Here is a 9,715-nt window from a genome sequence, read left to right as displayed (position 1 = left end):
CAAGTTCATGAAGGCTCTCTCAGCTACTTACATGCCACCGAGTCTAGAAAACGAATCATCGACTCGGTGCAAACATTAATCAAAGACCTTCATCAAACCACTCCACCTGCTGCTGGGTCTTCTACTGTTGAGACAACTCAGCTCTCCCAAGTAACTCAGCTTCTCAATGAAGTTAAGGGATTCAAGGATTTGCTGAGTGTCATAGTCTCCTTTCAAGCACAGCAACCTAAGCAAGATTCCATCACCAAGCTGGCTGAGCTCCAGCTGACAATTGTTCAACATCTCAATTCTCTTCAAGGTCAAGTTCAGACCCTGTCAGCTGCGAACACACGATATGCCACTTCTGATGAAGTTAAAATGCTCTTTGCTCAGCTTCACACCGAGCAAATCAAGACCAACGAGCAAATGGTCTCCTATTCTCAATGCTTAGTGGAGCAAATTGGTGAGGCTATTCGACTGTTGAACTTGAACAAACAAGAGATGGACACTGACGCCATGAAGCAAAATGAAATACTGTCTGTCACTAGACAAACCTTCAACCATGTCCGTCACAGCAACATTCAGCGTCAATACTATGACACATCCTTACTGAAGACTTTTCATCAAGTTGTTGCTGGTCTGACCGATGCACTTACCTGGATAGGTAAATCTCAAGCTTTCATAGTAAGCATGATCAGCGTTGCTGAACTCAATATACCCGCCGAGGTATCAGATGATGGAGTTGCTATCTTTGACAGCGTCAATGAAAGCGCCGATAGACTTAAGGCGCTGTCACGGAACTGACCAGAGTCGTCTTAACCGACACCTTTAGGATTCCTCCTCCCGATGCTGACAAAACGGGGGAGAAAGAACAAGCTAGAACACAGCATGAGCATAGTCAGTCCAAGCAAAAGAAAAAGAAATAGAAATTAGGCTAGCTCAGTTATGCTAAGTTTGTAGTCTCTATGTTTATGTTTTTCTTTTGTTGTATACGCTGACTACTTCTAGTAATATCAATACTTGCATCTTTTTATCCAAAAACTGAGTTATGAGTTATTATATACGATGCTGAGTATTAAGTTATTATGCATCTTCAATTACATCAACTATGTTTAATGCTTATAAAACTTGTTGATTGTACCCAATGCTGATAATATGTTTGACATTGACTTATATGTTTATAAAACATTGTCTTATAAGACTCATTGAACAACAAATTACTCAGCGCCCCCTGAATGTTAAAACTTCCGCTTAAACACTGAGTAAAATAGAATATGTTTCATGAGCTGACCTATATCTGAAAACTGACCTTAGACTTACTCGATTAAACCTTCAAATGTTAAGAGTAAAACTAAGTCAGTAGCTCAACCCTGACGGGGGAGTTTGCTAAGCTATAATAAGTCAACTATCATGGGAGAGCTCAATACTGAGTTCTTCGCTGAATAGTTTTGCCAACATCAAAATGGGGGAGTTTGTTGAAACACCTTTCCACATAATTTTGATTTGACAAAATTGTTTAAGTATAATTAAAAACATATTCTAAACACACTAAGTTTAAATGCTTTGATTTATTCTACTAATGTGTTTGTTCAATGTTGAGTTAAATTGTTTATAAGACACAAAGATTAAAAGGCCCAAAACCCAATACTGAAGTCAAAAGCCCAAGTCAAACAGTTTAAGGCAACTCGTCCCGCGTATGTCAAAACACTGTTGTTATGTACAAAACGCAACTCAGCGGAAGAAGGATCTAGAAGACCTTCGTGGAACAACTTCGGGAGGAAGCTGCTGAGTTGATTCGACAATGAGTACAAGACAGCAGCTGGCTAAGAACAACTTCCAGACAAAGTGTTTCCACTTTGGGTAAAGTTCAGAAGACACAGAATGCTGTCCAGTTGACCTTACCATAAATGGAGAGACATTCTGCCGAGCTGACCAAAAGCTGACCGAGGACAGAAGATACTCAAATCTGATTGGCCGAGAGCTCTGAGCAAGACAGGATGACAACGACAGGAAGCCGTTTCCCTCCCACGGTTATTTCGAAATTCGAAATGACCGACACCTCAGACGTCTCTATAAATAGAGCCCTTCAGTTGCTTCATTTAACACAGAACTTGATCAAGCCATTACGCTGACCAAATTTCTACGCAAAGTTCTGCAAGAAAAAGCAAAGCAATCTTACACTAAATTTCATATCTTTTGTGTAAAAGTCTAGAGTGATTATTCAATCATCTAAGGTGTCTTAGCAATCATTGTTTAGGACAAACACTTATCATTTCTAGAGATTAGAAAGGAGAGGCTGAGTACTCGGTTATAGTACTCAGCGAGAGATTAGGATTGAGTAGAGGTATAGAGGAAGGTACTCTTGTTATACTCAGTTGCTAAGATTGTAAAAGGTTTGATGCTCTATCGTTAAAGAGCTCAGTAGAGAATTCGAAATCTCGGAACGTGTTCCGGGGACAGGAAGTAGGCTTGGAGGCCGAACCTGGATAAATCTGCTGAGTAACATATTTCTAACCTTTAACTCCTTTATATATTTATTGCTTGCTTAAACAAAAACTGACCAAGTAAAGAGGTCAAGCTGAGTTGTGCGCATTGAATATCTGAGCTCGGGAATAGACTCTAAGTGATATCTCCTGACTCAAGTAAAGAAACTGACCTAGTCACTAGTTGACTAAGCCAGTATCTTGCTATTCACTCAGCGCCGCTGTCCAAACCTTTTTCTCACGAAAAAGAAGTCTGCCCTAGCTTAAAATTTTTAAATAGTTCCTAACCCCCCCCTTGGAACTATACTTGTAACGTTATAAGGGACCAACACACCCCTCTCCCTATATACAAGCTATACATCGGGGTAATACCAATGAGAAAACTACAAAAATGAGCCTAATAAGGGGGAAAATCCCAGAAGTCCTCAAAGTCCCGCAGACGAGAAGCCCGCTCCGCAGATAAGGCCTCCTCGGCAACCCGACGACCCTCCTCCGCAGCAAGGCGCCCCTCGGTCTCCAATCGCATCATCTCCGACCAATGAGCATCTCTCTCTCTCGGTAGACATATTCGACCCTAGCATCGGCATCCCGCTGCGACTCGCTGAACCGTTGATCGTTTGCATGAAGATCGCTCTGCAAATAAAAAAGAAAAAAAAACACCAAAACAAACAACAACAGAAGTCATACATACATATTCTCATCACACGCATACATTTCACTACACTAAAACAGAATAAGAATACTCACCAGGTGACTGGCGCAACGCAGGTTGAGCTGCTCTCTCAAATAATCAGACAATCCCACGAGGTCGGTGCACGTCTCCCTCGAGGTATGGAGGGCATCAGGGGGATCGAATGGCACCATCGAGGTGAAAACCGGAGGGGTTGTCTCAACGCCGGAGTATGCCACGCCCGCCTCGCCATAATAAACCGTCGAATACTCTCTCCCTGGAATCGGGAAAGGTGCGCCAAGGTGGAGTCGCTCTGGTCGGGCAGCGCCATAGGACTCGCCGGCGTAATAAGAAGGCTCGCTCGCGGATGTCCGAGCTCGGGTACCATCGAAAAAGTCCGACGTCCGAGTGCTCCTCAAGGAACCCTCCTGCAAGCAAAGACAAAATGAATACACCTAACTGTCTCACAAATAAAAGAATAAATAAGTCAAGCACTTACCGGAACCTCCTCTAGGCCGAAGACCCCAGCGACGGCCGCCGCTGAGAACACGTCATTCGTAGGATCCACATCCATCGCAACCTCGGGGGGGCCCATCAGAGTCAACAGTGTCGATAAATAGGGGGCACGACCCCTCGCGTGGTCCCACACGTCCCGAGGCACGAATTGATGAGTCAGCTCACCGCGTATCTCCTGTAGGGACATGACCCTCACCGCGAACATGGACACAGGGATCTCGCCTGGTGTCCAATGTGTGGCGCTAACCCCGATAAAGCTCCGATCGCCCAAATACCATGCTCGCACGCACGGTCCGGGGAGCACACACTGCTGCCCCTGAATGCGGGTGACATAAGCGTAATCGGGACCGAAGTCGAGGTCGTCCCATCTGAATGAAATCTGAAAAACAAAAGAAAAGTCAGACAAGATCAAACGAAAATCTAGCATAGTTAGGAGACGCTCACCTGTCCCAAGCTCCGCGTGTCAATCCATAATAGGAGTCGTGCCACCGTCCACCTCCTCTCACTGCGCAAATCAAAGTCACTCCACCTCGCCATGAGTGGAAGCGTGACCGCACGCGGCCTACTCCTACGGGCGCTCGGAAGAATCCGCCTCTCATAAGCCCAAACCTGCTCGTAGAAACCGACGTCAGAAGCAGAAATCGTGAAAAGAATAAAAAGACAAGCCAATGATAGAGGACGTACCAGGAGGGCGAAGGTGTAACCGCCGAAATCCTTGCGCTTCCGGCAAGTCAAGTCCAGGAACTTGTATAGAAAGGCCAAGCCAGCTCCAGCCCAATCGTAGGACGACACTGCGTCCAAATCGCGGAAAGCCTGGATGAGACCTGCGTGTATGGTTCTGCTCTGGGTGCGGAAGATCGTCTCGCCTAAAGCGTATAGGAGGAAGCTGCGTGTGGCCCGATCCATATCATCTCGGTCGTAGAAGTCCCTGCGGCTCAGTAGCCCGAATATATTAACAAACTTCGCCGGAGTGGCCTTGACACCCGTATAGACTCCGGGTCCGATCAGATCAGATATCTCGCAAGGTCGACCCGAGGACGCACCATGTCAAAGAAAAGGGGGACTGGAGTGCCGCTACCCCGCAATCCGGCCAATAGCGAGAAGTCGCGGGGCGAGATCGTCATCTCCCCAAACGGAAGGTGAAAGGTGTGGGTCGAGTCTACCCACCTCTCACATAAAGCGCGCAAGCCGCATCGGTCGCACACACCATTGGCACGAGGCAGCGCCAGAATAAAGGGCTCGAAGCCCAACCCTCGAACACGGGCTTTGGCCGCTGGGCTAAGCATAGCATACCAGGCATGGATACCCTCGGTGGTCCCACTAATGCCAATAACCTAAAAGGAACAGTGCGGGTAAGACAAGAGGCTAAACTAAAGTCATTATTCCTCGAGAGCCTCACTTCTATACGTACATCTAATAAGAATTCCGTTAAGCTAGTTATTCTTTCGGTTGTGTTTAAATCTAACATAGAAATTCCTTTCGGTTAGGATCGTTACTCTTTGAGATTTCATTCGTAGGATCATTTGTATAGGATTTGATTAATTCATTATTCTTTGGTGTTCCACTCTCCCGCGTGCTTGCAAGGAGCTTAATCTAATTCAAGATTGGGTTAAAAGCATTTAGTTTAGTTGTTTACGTTTTTACTATTCACGTGCACTATTCACATTTTTACTATTCACGTTTTTTTACTATTCATGATTTTTACTATTCACGTCTTTTTTTACTATTGGCATGCATTATTCGTATTTTTACTATTCACATGTATATAGTTCACATTCTTTCAACAAAAAAAAAACATAAAGCATTGCCCACGTGCATGAAAATTCGCGTTTTCTAACTAAGAGACCAGATGTTCCAAGCTTGATAAAATGGCGTTAGCCGTTGTCACCACGGCAATCCGCCTTAGGCCTTACTTCCAGGCTCATACTGTCATAGTTCAAATGAATATACCAATGAGGAAGGTATTGCAAAAGCCAGAAACTTCAGGGAGATTGATGGAGTGGGCAATCCGCCTTGGAGAATTTGATGTACGATACGAGAGCAGGTCAGCCTTAAAGAGTCAAGTCTTGGCAGACTTTGTGAATGAATTCACTGAAGAAGGGATGAATCTCCCTAAATCTCAAGTCGAAGAATGGACGATGTATACAGATGGAGCCTCCTCGGCAGAAGGAGCTGGTATAGGCATCGTAATCACAGGTCCCCAATATATAAAACTACGGTACGCAGCAAAATTGGATTTTATTGCAACCAACAATGCAGCGGAGTACGAGGCCTTAATATTGGGACTGCGCCTGCTGAAAGAAATCACTCCCGAGCGGATCGTGATCTATAGTGACTCCAAGTTGATGGTCAACCAAATGATCAAAAATTATGAGGTAAAGGATGATGTTTTGGCCAAATACGTTGCTGAAGTTAAAAAATTGCTGGATCACCTTGAAGCCAAAGAAACTAAATGGGAATTGATCCATGTGCCTCGCGGATCCAACACTGAAGCAGATCATCTAGCTAAAATGGCTTCCAGGAAGGAGAACTGGGCGGATCCACAATGTTCATTCGAAGTTAAAGCAGCTCCTACCTTCACCTCAGAGGAAGTATCCCTACTCACGACAGTAGAAGGTGATTGGAGGTCGGCAATCCGCCAGTATCTGTTAGATGGAGCACTACCTACGGACAAGGAGGAAGCTCGGCGGATAGTCAGGAAATCGGCCTATTTCTCCATAATAAATGATTGCCTCTACAGAAAATCTTTTAGCCACCCTTGGTTAAAATGCATTTTGCCGGACACTACAAAAAAAAAGCTATATTGTGGCGAAATTTTTTGTCACAATATATATATATATTTCGACACAATATACTTGTTGTGACAAAAAAAATTGTCACAAATTTCGTTGCAATAAGCTCGTCTCAATAAGTTAATTGTGACGAAATTATAGTTTGTCTCAATTGTTAAGATTATATTGTGACGAAATTTCATTAGTCACTTCTGTGTTACATGTTTTGACTAATAGTTTGTCAAAATATGACTTATATTTGGTTGTTAAAAGTCCAAATTAGTCACAAAATGTGTATTGATTTGACAAAAATTGGATACTTATCGTGACAAAATAAGTTAATGTGACAAACCAAATTTGTTACATTTAACTGATACTATATTGTGACAAATATAATATTTATTGCAATTAAATGATTAACATATTGTGACAAACTTAATATTTCTTTGAATTAATTTAATATGACCAATAATATTTTGACAACCAAATTCGATATAATATAATCAATTTATTGTGACAAAATTATTTGTTACATTATATTTGTCAATGTTTTGTGGCGAAAAAATAATAACAAATTTAAGAGTAGTTATGATAAGACCATGACAACAGAAAATCGTAGTTGCAATGCACATAAATAGTATTCAAACCTGTATAGATAATCCTACCAAATAATTACAACAAAAATAATACTTTTTTATATCAATGAATTAACATTAATCATAAATATTCCATCATTTCCACAATAAATATATAAAATGTTCTAACAATAGTAAAAACTAAACCCCCAATCTAATAAAATTAATTGGACACATAAGATGTTTAAAAGCAACACTAAATCTAAAAATAATCTTTAACTTTGAGATAGTTGAACAATCTCCAAAACCACGGAAGAAAAGGGCTCATCTGCATTTAACACAACAAAAGAAAAAATCACTTAGATTATAGTCATTAAGTACACTATAACATAATTATATATTATTGAAAAGATAAATACCTTCAAACTTCAGAAAGAAAAGATGAAGAAGTTTGGCTATAAGAACTTAGTGAAAATTATCATTGAGAAGCCGCAAGCCAATCCAATGAAGAGCAATACAGAAAGTTGGTGTTGCACTTCATTTGTATCCTGCATTGACATGAACATAGTTCAAAAGTTTAACAAGCTAACATGTATAAACAAAGTACCCAAATGAGTCTTTCCCAAAACACTCTTACTTTGATTCTTATTCTCATTCAAATCAAGAAGAGTTTCCAGCATTTGCTTCCTAGATATTCTCTTTTATACTTCCTTGATCAACATTGATACTTCCATTTCTAAAATTCGAAGTGGAATTCAAATTCCCCAAATATGCATTACCAGTAGTACCATTATTAACAGAAGAACTAGAAAATGAAAAAGACCATGAAACAAGAGAAGAATTAACAGTAAGAGTACTAAACAACACTACACGACAATCGATAATTTAAGGAATTACCAAATAGAAAAACAGAGATTATAATAACAAGAGAAGCACAAACCCACAAAATGAACCCGGAAATGAGCTTTCTAGTCGGAGAAATGGACATGAACATTTTCTTTTGACCATTCCACGATTTATCACTGGAGCTCGTTTGTGCTGAATGAGTTCACTGTTTACATCCTTGGGAAGAGCTCTAATTTACCAGACACAATAAAACTCCATGTAAGCTATGATATTAAACTGTTTCAAATAATCAAATCAACAATCATGGCATCTGAGTATGGAACAAGTACCTAGAAGGGTTGAAAAACAAGAGGTCAAAAATCACAAAATCAAACATCAAGATATATTCTGCAGTTGATCATGAACCTCTGTTATCATATGAGGATTCTTTGGTGAATTCGAAATCAACATAACAGAGAAAATATCCTGTTTGGAGCTTAAAATTCTCCACATTTCTATGGAAAAATGGAAGAGAAACCAAACACATTGATCAATTTAGGGGTAATTGTTTCTGAAACCTAGATTAGGGAAGAACACGAACAAGTAATCGAACTAATCAGAAAAAAACAGAGGGAAATGCAAAAGGAATTACAGTTGTGTCTTGAGGAGTAAGAACTTAGCCATAGATGCAAAACTAAAGCTAATCAACAACAACAACAAATACAAAACCAATTAATTTCAGGAAAGAGGAATAAATAGTAAACTAGTAATCAAACTTACTATTCACACGAATCTAACCCCTAATCACATTCAATGTAAACTGAAATCAATTAATTATATATAGCTAAGAAACCACAAACATTTTTCTAGCATGTAACTAATAAACAAAATCCAAAACATATTTGCCAAAACAAAAAGAAGAGGAAGCCATGGAAAACACCGAGTTGAAGAATTACCTGAAACCCTAAATCGATATCTCGTCCTCCTCTTTGTGGTGTCATCAGCCATAGCCCTCGGCAGTTGCAACCGACACAAGCCATCAGCAAGCTTCTTGACGACCTTTATGGGTACCAACACCCTTCATCTTTTCGTTCAGCTCCTTATCCTGTTCGACTTCAGAATTAATTTCTACCTTTATCTTCGATCTTCCATTCTAAAAGAGGCATTTTAGGGAGTTGCAAACTCTTTAATCGACTAAGACTAGGATTGCAAGTTTGGCGGCAAGGCTTGAAATCTGGATGAGGTTGCGAATTCTGATGAGTTGAAGAAGAATTTGGGAATATCACCTGGATAGGGTTAGGGAGAGGAATAGTCTTAGGAGGAAGAAGAAAAGGGGATCGGGATATTAAGGGTTAATAGTAATAAATATTTTGTTTTCTCTTTTTCCCTTTTCTTTCTTAAAATCAAATTGTTACTTTTACTTTTTAGTTTAATAAAAATACTCCTATCATTTTGAGTAAGGAGTAATTTTACTCCTAACGTCTAAAATAGTTCAATTTTACTTTTTAGTTTAATAAAATAAAGGATTAAGGTGTAAAAATACTCCTATCGTTTTGAGTCAGGAGCAATTTTACCCCTAACGTCTAAAATAGTGTAATTTTACCCCTAACGTTGGAAATCAAGAGAAATTTTACCCTTAACATTAATAATTTGGGTTAATTTCAGACAATATTATGAAAGATAGATATTTTTGTTCCTTATTCCGCACCAGTTGCATATTAATTCATTCCAAAAGAAAGGATATCATGTTTTTCTATAATTTAGTAGTAGAATCGGAGATTAATATTTATAAAATTCATGGTGAATTTTTTGATTTTTTTTGTCTAATTAATACAAAAGGCAGTATATTTTTTTATTTTTTTCACATATATGTTTGATGAATTATTTCTCAAATTG

The 9,715-nt window shown here is 40.0% G+C and overlaps 1 long non-coding RNA gene across 2 annotated transcripts; it reads right to left on the bottom strand.

Annotated features, from left to right (window-relative positions):
- Positions 1–7,108: 7,108 nt before the first annotated feature.
- Positions 7,109–9,164, bottom strand: LOC136224856 (uncharacterized). Of its 2 annotated transcripts, XR_010686646.1 has the most exons (4): positions 8,776–9,164; positions 7,632–8,069; positions 7,414–7,542; positions 7,109–7,322 (listed from the first exon to the last, which is right to left on the bottom strand). It is a non-coding gene; the product is annotated as an uncharacterized lncRNA (long non-coding RNA). The 2 variants fall into 2 exon arrangements; XR_010686645.1 differs by having other exon boundaries at positions 7,110–7,322; positions 7,414–8,069.
- Positions 9,165–9,715: the final 551 nt, after the last annotated feature.

Source organism: Euphorbia lathyris, chromosome 3, assembly GCF_963576675.1.
Source record: "Euphorbia lathyris chromosome 3, ddEupLath1.1, whole genome shotgun sequence".
NCBI classification, from domain to species: Eukaryota; Viridiplantae; Streptophyta; class Magnoliopsida; order Malpighiales; family Euphorbiaceae; genus Euphorbia; species Euphorbia lathyris.
The sequence above is the reverse complement of the archived record's forward strand: the minus strand, read 5'-3'. Positions and strand labels throughout refer to the sequence as shown.